This window comes from Lithobates pipiens, unplaced genomic scaffold (genome assembly GCF_037356315.1).
Source record: "Lithobates pipiens isolate NorthernLeopardFrog02 unplaced genomic scaffold, aLitPip1_a1.2 Scaffold_18, whole genome shotgun sequence".
Classification (NCBI taxonomy): domain Eukaryota; kingdom Metazoa; phylum Chordata; class Amphibia; order Anura; family Ranidae; genus Lithobates; species Lithobates pipiens.
The window spans coordinates 341,035,407-341,047,310 of NW_027507758.1; positions in this window are offsets into that span (position 1 = coordinate 341,035,407).

Here is an 11,904-nt window from a genome sequence, read left to right on the forward strand (position 1 = left end):
ATACACTGACCATCACACTGACCAATAGACTCACACTGACCAATACACTCACACTGACACATACACTCACCCTGACACATACACTCACACTGACACATACACTGACACATACACTGACCATCACACTGACACATACACTGACCATCACACCTACACATACACTGGCCATCACACTGACACCTACACTGACCCTCACACTGACCATCACACTGACACCTAAACTGACCATCACACTGACACCTACACTGACCATCACACTGACACCTACACTGACCATCACACTGACACATACACTGACACTGGCCATCACACTGACACATACACTGACACTGGACATCACACTGAAACATACACTGACCATCACACTGACACTGGCCATCACACTCACACTGGCAATCACACTGACACATACACTCACACTGGCAATCACACTGACACATACACTGACCATCACACTGACACATACACTGGCCATCACACTGACACATACATGACACTGACCATCACACTCACACTGACACATACACTGACACTGACACATACACTAACACTGACACATACACTGACACATACACTGACCATCACACTGACACATACACTGGCCATCACACTGACACATACACTGGCCATCACACTGACACATACACTGGCCATCACACTGACACCTACACTGACCATCACACTGACACATACACTGACCATCACACTGACCAATACACTGACACTGACCATCACACTCACACTGACACATACACTCACACTGACACATACACTGACACATACACTCACACTGACGCATACACTGACACTGACACATACACTGACCATCACACTGACACATACACTGACCATCACACTGACACATACACTGACCATCACACTGACACATACACTGACCATCACACCTACACATACACTGGCCATCACACTGACACCTACACTGACCATCACACTGACACATACACAGACCATCACACTGACACATACACTGACCATCACACTGACACATACACTGACCATCACACTGACACATACACATACACTGACCATCACACTGACACATACACTGACCATCACACTGACACATACACTGACCATCACACTGACCATCACACTGACACATACACTGACCATCACACTGACACATACACATACACTGACCATCACACTCACACTGACACATACACTGGCCATCACACTCACACATACACTGACACATATACTGACCATCACACTGACACATACACTGACACATACACTGACACATACACTGGCCATCACACTGACACATACACTGACACTGACCATCACACTGACACATACACTGACCATCACACTGACACATACACTGACACTGACACATACACTGACACTGACCATCCCACTGACACATACACTGACCATCACACTGACACATACACTGACCATCACACTGACCATCACACTGACCATCACACTGACCAATACACTGACACATACACTGACACTGACCATCACACTCACACTGACGCATACACTGGCCATCACACTGACACATACACTGACATATATACTGACCATCACACTGACACATACACTGACACATACACTGACCATCACACTGACACATACACTGACCATCACACTGACACATACACTGACCATTACATTGACACATACACTGACACATACACTGACCATCACACTGACCATCACACTGATACACACACTGACCTACCTGACTCCTAGTTCCTGCATTACTCACACACAAACTCCCTCCATACAGCTCAATGTAGATCAGGGAAGAACCACCCTCCTCCTTACCTCTGCTCTTTGATGCTTCAGCGACCATCATCAGGGCCTCTCCTCAGCACTGGATGTGCAGAATTGTTCAGGAGTCCACGCCAGCGCCATCCACCCACTCCGCCTCCACGATGTCCCCGCCGGGGCCAGGCCAGCGCCGTCCACTCGCTCCATGATGTCCCCGCCGGGGCCAGGCCAGCGCCATCCACCCGCTCCACGATGTCCCCGCCGGGGCCATGCCAGCGCCGTCCACCCGCTCCACGATGTCCCCGCCGGGGCCAGGCCAGCGCCGTGCACCCGCTCCATGATTTCCCTGCCGGGCGGGAGGTCAGCTGACAGACCTCTCAATGCTCCCATCTCCGCCGAGGGCCCCGCCCCTCCGCTGCACTCACAGAGACACACAGCGCCGCTCCACAGGGACAGGCTGGAGCAAAGGAGTCCCGGAGCGGCGCTGTGAGATAAACCCCGTGTGAGCACAGCGGGGCGCTCAGCGGGAAACATGGGGGATTGGTAGCGCCGACGGCACACCATGGGGAGCGAGCGATCAGGAGAGGAGAGCTGAGCTCACACTGGACAGAGGCTGTGGTTGCACCCTAGGCGGCTGCCTACTTCGCCTAGTGGTAGCGCCGGCCCTGAACCCATATCATAAAAACTATCAATAAATGTTGTATTACACGCTGATCATACTCTTTCACTATGTGATTTGTTTTCTGTATTTTGCAAAAAACCTGGGTGATCCTGCTGTTCTCTATCTCCTCCTCCTGTCCATGTCCCCACTGCTGTTGGAGATTTTGGAGAGCAATATGGAAGCTAATGCACATGCTCAGTTTTCAGTGAGTGTCTATGCTGGGCAATTCCTTCCTAAAACATCTGAGCAACCCATGTGACTACAGAGTCACACATGTGGGCAAATATACAGTGGTAAATGACACCCCACTCCCTCCCTCCTCCATGCAAACTAAGCAGCTAAACACAATGGTGTGGGATATTACATCTTGATTGATGGAGGCTTCACTTCCCTCTTATTCTAAAGCACAGCCTGTGACTGGCAGAAATCCACCCACACCATGTTATTGACAAAAATAAAGATTTGAATTCAAATATATATTTGTGTGATCATTTAAAACAGCTTAAAGTATTCATCTTAATTACTTACTTTTACTCTGTATTCCAAAGGCTGTTTTTTTATTTTGAACATGTGACCAGCAGCAGAGTACTAAAAGCTCCTCATGCCACTGTTTCCCTAGAGACAGGCTGGTAAAGAGTTGGGTCATGTGACAGCTGTATATTGATTAGGAGAAAAGGTCATTTTATTTTAAGTGGGCAATAAACCTGGGTAACATACTAGTAATTCTGTCAGTTGGTGTGCAATAGATAGGCATAACATCTAGACGATTGTGGGAAATCAGTGGGCAATTATGATAATACATGGACAATTAATAAGCAATCTTGACAATACATGAGCACAACACTGGTACAAATGCTTGGTCAATAACTGGGCAGAGTGGGGAAACTGTCTGCTGTGGTTCAAAGCATCACCCCTTTATGTCACTAAAGGCCAATAAAGGAACCACATCACACAACAGGGGACCAGGCATCAGTTTACTGAATCAGATCAGGCAGCGATTGCGATTGGTTTTCAAAGTGTTACAGTGTATCATTACCACTCACTGACTGGGTGCTAGAGGTTACAGCACACATTATAGCTCACTGATGGTTTTCTAGAGGTTACAACACATGACTTCTGCTTGTTGATGGGTTGCTAGAGTTTACTGTACATCAATACTGCTTGCTAATTGGTTGCTAGAGGTTACTGGACATCCTTACCACTCACTAATTGGTTTCTAGAGGTTATTGCACATTATCACTGCTCACTGATTGGTTGCTAGAGGTTACTGCATATCCTTACTGCTCACTGATTGGTTGCAAGAGGTTACTCCACAGCATTACTGCTTACTAATTGGTTGCTAGAGGTTACAGCACATCATCTCCTCACTGCCTGCACACCATGATCTGGGTAGGTGAGGGGATGAATGAATAGACAGGAAATCCCTAGGGATCCTAGAACTCCTGTAATCAGTGGAAATGCTGGGGGAGGGGGTAGTTTGATCAGTGGCAATGCTGGGAGGGTGGATGGGATCAGTGGCAGTGGTGGGGTGGGATTAGTTATAAGGCAGTGCACTGTGGCAAATTTTGAATTATGTAGAGCAAAACTGGAAATCTTTGGCAAGTATATAGTGGGGGATTTTACACTGAACACCAATGTAATGGGGAATTTACAATGACCACCAATGTGAGGGGGATTTACACTGACCACCAATGTGAGGGGGAATTTGCACTGATCACCAGATAATGGGGAATTGTACACCACCCACCAATATAAAGAGGGATTTCTACACATTTACACCAACCACCAGTGTAAAGGGTGATATACAATGACCTCCATGTAAGGTGACACTTCTACACCGACCACCAAATTAGGGGGGATTTACACTGACCACCAATGTAAAGAGGGATTTACATTGACCACCAGTGTAAGGGCAATTTTGCACTTACCACCAATGTTAAGGGGAATGTACACTGATCACAAATATAGTGAAGAATTTACACTGACAACCAATGTAATGGGGGATTTTACATCAACAACAACCAATAGGGGAATTTCTACACTGGTCACCAATGTAAGGGGAGATTTACACTCATCATCAAATTAAAGGGGGCTTCTATGTGGACCACCAATGTAAGGGAGAATTCAAAACTGACCACCAAAGCAATTTTGGATTTTTTAACCAATTACAAATGTTAAGAGGAGTTTCTACAATGGCCACCAATGTAATGGGGATTTACACTGGCCCCCAATGTAATGGGGATTTACACTGGCCCCCAATGTAATGGGGATTTACACTGACCACTAATGTAATGGGGATTTTCACTGACCACTAATATAATAGGAGCATTCACATTAACCACCAATGTAAGGAGGGATTTACACTGACCAAGAGGGACCTTCACATTGGTCACTAGTGTGAATGAAAGGATTTTACACCAAGCCCCAATATAATGAGAAGATTTAAACGGATCACTAATGTAGATCACTAATGTAGATTAACATTTAGCCTACGTTCACATTTGTGTTTGGGGAATGCAAGCAAATCGCTTTCCTGACACCACAGAAATATGCTGCCATTTAGCAGATACACAGCAGTGCTATTAATGGTTAATTGCACCTTCACGCATCTGCTGAGATGTGCGTATTCACATCCACCAAAATTCATGGTGCTGTGGCTCCACTCATATTTGCTTACTTTTGCAGAACAGGCTGATGTTAGGCTTAAAGTGGGTGTAAACCCTTACATATACCCCAAGTGAACAGCCTCAGATGATACACAGAGATGAAACAAATCTCTCTATATAAGTTTCACTTGTATATCGGCAATCTTCAGCTTCATATACTGTTTAGAAAGTGCACATCATGTTAGAATTTTCTGTTCCCAATTTACCTATGGATGTGGATTCTTGCCATATACTGGGAGACAGCTAATTGGAGGAATGGCACACATCAACTTTCCACATAGGCAGAAAAAGGAAGAAACAAAGCAGATCTGTGCTATGAATAGACCAGCTCTCTGCTAAACTATTTACAGTATAGCACCCAATCTGAAAAAAAATTCTGGCTGGTTTTATCATGGTTGACGGAGAACTTGTCAGAAGTTATCATGCTGATAACAGAAGAACGGAGCAGGAGAAAGCCACAGGACTTATGGCTTTGAAGAGAGACAAGTAAACACCACAGATAGATGTGCCTAGGTCAAATGTAATGTTTCGGTTTACATCTACTTTAATGACCATAGTTATAGGCAGAACTTTCAAGCATGCTCCTTTACCTCCCCAGTGGGCAGCATTCAGCAGAGGAGATGGTGGATATGACCACAGGGGGTATGATATACATTTGATTGCCACCTCTATTTACATATCAGGACCGATGGTCCGAAGCTATTTACATATTAATGCCGCCACTATTTACATATCAATGCAGGTTAGTTACATAAACACGGGGTCTGCAGGTGAGTCATCTGTACATAGCAATAGGGCAGAGCTGGGCAGCATTAGTAGCAGAATGTCACACTGAGACAGTGGGACACAGCACGAGACTAAAAATTCAAGGGACAAGAGAATTTAAATTGGGATAGTTGGCAAGTATAAGGCAGATGCTTTGGGCCCCACAACAAGTATGGGGCCCAGGGCAGCTGCCCCTTTTGCCCTGCCTTAAAGACAGCCCTACCAGGCATCCACCACCTGGCAGCTGGAGACTATAGCTTTTTTAGACAGTGTGATGTTTGATTGGTTGTTAGCTCAAGTGTAGTGTTTCCCAATGCATTCAGTCCACAAGTACTTTTCCAAGGCCTGTTGACCCCCTTTTATTAAAAAGAAAGAAAAACGTTCACACAAAAATGGTTGCCCTCGCAGGAGTTTTCCACTGAAAAAATGAAAATAAATTACTTAATTCGACTAGCTCACTCTTGCAGTGCTATTGCTCGTGCCTCAAGCTTAGGCCTCAGGTCAGGTCCCACAGACCAACTCACAGTCCCTCTGTGCTCCCATACAAACTCTGTATCTCTGATTCTTGCAATCTCAGCTTTCTCACAGCTTTCTTTCTTGCAGCTCGCTGCTGCTCTGGCACTCATGCTTAGGGCCTCCATCTGTTCCGTCACAGACATGCACACACACTGGCTGCTCCCTTGCAACCTCAGTGACTCCTGTCGAGGTATGGAGCCTGTGTACTGCTCCTATGCCCTTGATCATTGCTGGGAACCAACTTAGCCTCTTAGCCTCAGTAAGACCTGGACACTGGTTTGTAAACATCTTCCCTCCTAAAGCTTTCCAAGCTGCAGGCCCTGGTCCAGGAATTAAAAACCCAGTGAAAGATGAGAAGCCAACTTTCTATGCACAGAACTGAAATTCTGCAGACCCTCTGCAAACTGTATCCTTGAGAACCATGTTGTCTTCCATCCTACTAATAGAGTGGCCGGTCCTTGCACTGTTACAACAGCAAAGTATTGACTCGCCTCCCTCCAGTGAAATATTAAGAGTTTTCTTTTGTAGGCTGTATTTTTTCTTTTAACTGATTGGTTTCCCTTGTTGCTTTGGAATGTGCTTTAGGGGTTCTATGCTATAAAGGGTCAGCCCCAGGTACCTATTTTCCCCATAGCCACCCATCAGCTGTTGTGGCTGTGTAGAAGTAAAGCTTGCCTTTGTACTGACACTGTCATACATAAATTAAGGATCCCTTTTCATTGTACCCTTGCAATGCGGTCTAGTTTGAAAGGTATTTCAGTTGTAGTCTGAAGTAGAACTTATTATGGCTCATGTAACTATACTGAAATAGTTGAAAATGCAGCATGTTAATAATGTAACAGTGTTAAATAGATGCATCAGATATGTCAGAACATACAGAAATGAAGTAGAACTAAATATAGTCAATTTAAGGAATGTATAGCATTGGGCAGCCAAGGCACTTACCCCAAATCTGCTAGGTGCCCAAGGTCTGATCATGGTATCATTTGAAAGTGAAGCACAGGCAAAAAGCACAGAGCCAGAGTGGCTCCATGAGTTGCGATCAATGTAATGGTCAATCTTATGCCACATACACACGTAGCGGACTATCCGACGGACTTAGTCTGGCGGACTTCCCGCCAGACTGTCCGTCCGACTTTCCGAACGGGCTACTTGCCCACACACGGCACTTTTTCAGCAGACTAATACGGCGTACTATGTCCGCCGTACTATCCGCCCTACTTTTGAAATGAACGGACTTGCCCACACACGCGGAGGAAAGTCCGCTCATTTCGAGCGGGTCTCCAGGTAGGCGGGGCCCGCGAAGGAGACATCGCTGGCCCCGCAAGCTGGTATGGACTTAAAGGGGAACCCCAATGCCGAAAAATCGGCGTGGGGGTTCCCCCCAGGTCCACATCAGACCCTTGTCCGAGCACTCTACCCGGCCGGCCAGGAAAGGGGGGGATGAGCAAGCGCCCCCCTTCCTGAGCCATACCAGGCCGCGTGCCCTCAACATGGGGGGTGCCTTGGGGGAGGGGGGGGCGTGCGCCCCCCCCCACCCCAAAGCACCTTGTCCCCATGTTGATGAGGACAAGGGCCTCTTCCCGACAACCCTGGCCGTTGGTTGTCGGGGTCTGCGGGCGGGGGGCTTATCGGAATCCGGGAGCCCCCTTTAATAAGGGGGCACCCGGATATCGGCCCCCCACCCTATGTGAATGAGTGTGGGGTACAATGTACCCCTACCCATTCACCTGTGAAAAAAAGTACAAAAAAAACACAACACAGGGTAAAAATAGTTTATTGCACAGCTCCGGGGGTCTTCCGTCTTCGGGGGTCTTCTCGACGGACTCCTCCGCTATCTTCTGCTAGCTCTTTTGCTAGCTGAGGAGCCCAGCTTTCTTCCTCGCTGCCGCCCTTCTTCCGACTTCGGGGGTCTTGTCCCCCTCTTCTGGGGTCTTGTCCCCCTCTTCGGTTCTTCTGCCAGGCCACCGCGCCCTCTTATAGCTCTTTTACAGGCGGTGGCCCGGTCTTCTGTCGCCGCCGTCTTCTCGCCTTCTGTTCTTCTGTTCAGCTGTTGACTCGTCGCATGCTTAGCTCACAATGGCTCCGACGCGATGCGCGGCGACTTATATAGGGACATCACCGGATGATGTCCCCACCCATTATGGTGTCACAGTCCCAGAGGATGCTGGGACTGTGACATCATAATAGGCGGGGACATCATCCGGAGATGTCCCTATATAAGTCGCCGTGCGCCCGGTCCCCGTCATTGTGAGCGGAGGGAGCGACGAGTCAACATCTGAAGAGAAGAACAGAAGAACAGAAGGCTGCGGCGGCGGCGACAGAAGACTGGGCCACCGCCTGTAAAAGAGCTATAAGAAGGCGCGGTGGCCCAGCAGAAGAACCGAAGAGGGGGACAAGACCCCCGAAGTCGGAAGAAGAGGTTGACGGCGAGGAAGAAAGCCGGGCTCCTCCGCTAGCAAAAGAGCTAGCAGAAGATAGGCGAGAAGACCCCCGAAGACGGAAGACCCCCGGAGCTGTGCAATAAACTATTTTTACCCTGTGTTGTGTTTTTTTTTGTACTTTTTTTCACAGGTGAATGGGTAGGGGTACATTGTACCCCATACTCATTCACATAGGGTGGGGGGCCGGTATCCGGGGGCCCCCCTATTAAAGGGGGCTCCCGGATTCCGATAAGCCCCCCGCCCGCAGACCCCGACAACCAATGGCCAGGGTTGTCGGGAAGAGGCCCTTGTCCTCATCAACATGGGGACAAGGTGCTTTGGGGTGGGGGGGCCGCGCGGCCCCCCTTCCCCTAGGCACCCCCCATGTTGAGGGCACGCAGCCTGGTACGGCTCAGGAGGGGGGCGCTCGCTCGTCCCCCCTTTCCTGGCCGGCCGGGTAGTGTGCTCGGACAAGGGTCTGATGTGGACCTGGGGGAACCCCCACGTCGATTTTTTTCGGCGTTGGGGTTCCCCTTTAAGTCCATACCAGGTGGCGGGGCCAGCGACTTCTCCTTCGCAGGCCCCGCCTACCTGGAGACCCGCTCAAAATGAGCAGACTTTTCTCCTGGCGGGAAAAGTCCGTTCATTTCAAAAGTATGGTGGACTGGCACACGCACGGCCGGATTGTCCCCCGAAATGCAAGTCCGGCGGGAAGATTGGAGTGCAAAACTACTTTCTAAGTCCGCCGTACTTTCGGGTCAAAAAAGTATGTCAAGGCTACACACGGGAGGATTGTCCAGCGGACTTGAGTTTGCTGGACTTTTCCACCCGATTGTTTGATCGTGGGTACGCAGCATTAGTGATCACAAATGTAAACACTGCTTGTGTTCACATTTAGGAGAGACCTCCCCTTCCTCCTCTGGCATCCACTCTCACAATCCTCTGTCTTTCTCCTGTGCTAGTACTTCTTGATCAAATCCTTTGAGTAATACTGTTCCCACTGACCACCAAGAAAAGTGAGGTACACTGAGCAGCAATGGAGGCTAATGGACCACAACAGACCAACAACAGTTTACAGAGGGAGCTTATCAACTATAAATTTGGAACACTGAACACAAATGCAAGGGGGCACAGAAATTGACCACCAATGTAAGGAGGGCACAGGCACTGATCACCGATGTAAGTGGCACTAACATTGACTTCCAATATAAAGGACAGCAGCAGGCATGCAAAAGAGTAAGATATGGGTGTGCTTCAAATGGCCTGCCTACCCTGTAAACCATGGTCTAACCATGATGAAAATAATGTAAAATCATGAGTGATTTTACCTTTAAATACTCTGTTGATTTTCTCGTAAGTATTGTTGTGGCAGTAATATTATTATTTTTTTATGTGCTCAATGGGGATGTCTTCTTTTTTGTTTTTATGGACTCTAAAGGGCTTTTTCCATCACAAGGTGGTGATTTGTGCAGGAGACTCTTGGTACAGGAAGTTTATTGGATTCATAGGTTAGGTTTCAGGATGCTTCTGCGTTTGAATCATTGCTGGGATTCTGGGATGTAAAACTGTAATTAAAATTACATCCATTTTCCTTGTGTTTTCCAGGTACAGTAAGTTTTGTTTGTTTGGGATACTGCTCATCTGTGAACTATGCAGATTTTTTATTATGTTGTGAGCAAATGTTGAATATTGATTAACTCTGCCCACTTCTTTGTGGGGTAAAGGGTATATAAATGGAATGTTTTTCATTTGACAGTTAGCTATACTTAAGGCCACACAGTAGAAAGACATTAGCATTTTTTATGATTATGATGATTAATAAACCTTGTCGATTTTTCATATAGATTGCACTATACAGTATCTCACAAAAGTGAGTACACCCATCACATTTTTGTAAATATTTTATTATATCTTTTCATGTGACAACACTGAAGAAATGACACTTTCCTACAATGTAAAGTAGTGAGCGTACAGCTTGTATAACAGTGTAAATTTGCTGTCCCTTCAAAATAACTCGACAAACAACCATTAATGTCTAAACCGCTGGCAACAAAAGTGAGTACACCCCAAGTGAAAATGTCGAATTGGGCCCCATTAGCCATTTTCCCTCCCCGATGTCATGTGGCTCGTTAGTGTTACAAGGTCTCAGGTGTGAATGGGGAGAAGATGTGTTAAGTTTGGTGTTAGTGCTCTCACTCTCTAATACTGGTCAATGGGAGTTCAACATGGCACCTCATGGCAAAGAACTCTCTGAGGATCTAAAAAAATAATAATGTTGCTCTACATAAAGATGGCCAGGGCTATAAGAAGATTGCCAAGACCCTGAAACTGAGCTGCAGCACGGTGGTTATACAGCGCTTTTACAGGACAGCTTCCACTCAGAACAGGCCTCACCATGGTCAACCAAAGAAGTTGAGTGCACGTGCTCAGCTTCATATCCAGAGGTTGTCTTTGGGAAATAGATGCATGAGTGTTACCAGCCAGCATTTCTGCAGAGGTTGAAGGGATGGGGGGGGTCAGCCTGCCAGTGCTCAGACCATACGCCGCACACTGCATCAAATTGTTCTGCATGGCTGTTGTCCCAGAAGGCACCCTCTTCTAAAGATGATGCACAATAAAGCCCGCCAACAGTTTGCTGAAGACAAGCAGACTAAGGACATGGGTTACTAGAACCATGTCCTGTGGTCTGATGAGACCAAGATAAACTTATTTGGTTCAGATGGTGTCAAGTGTGTGTCGCGGCAACCAGGTGAGGAGTACAAAGACAAGTGTGTCTTGCCTACAGTCAAGCATGGTGGTGGGAATGTCATGGTCTGGGGCTGCATGAGTGCTGCCAGCCCTGAGGAGATACAGTTCATTGAGGGAACCATGAATACCAACATGTACTGTGACATACTGAAGCAGAACATCATCCCTTCCCTTCAGAGACTGGGCCGCAGGGCAGTATTCCAACATGATAAGGACCCCAAACACACCTCCAAGGTGACCACTGTCTTGCTAAAGAAGCTGAGGGCACAGGTGATGGCCATGTCCCCAGACCTAAACCCTATTGCGCATCTGTGGGGCATCCTCAAATGAAAGGTGGAGGAGCGCAAAGTCTCTAACATGCATCAGCTCTGTGATG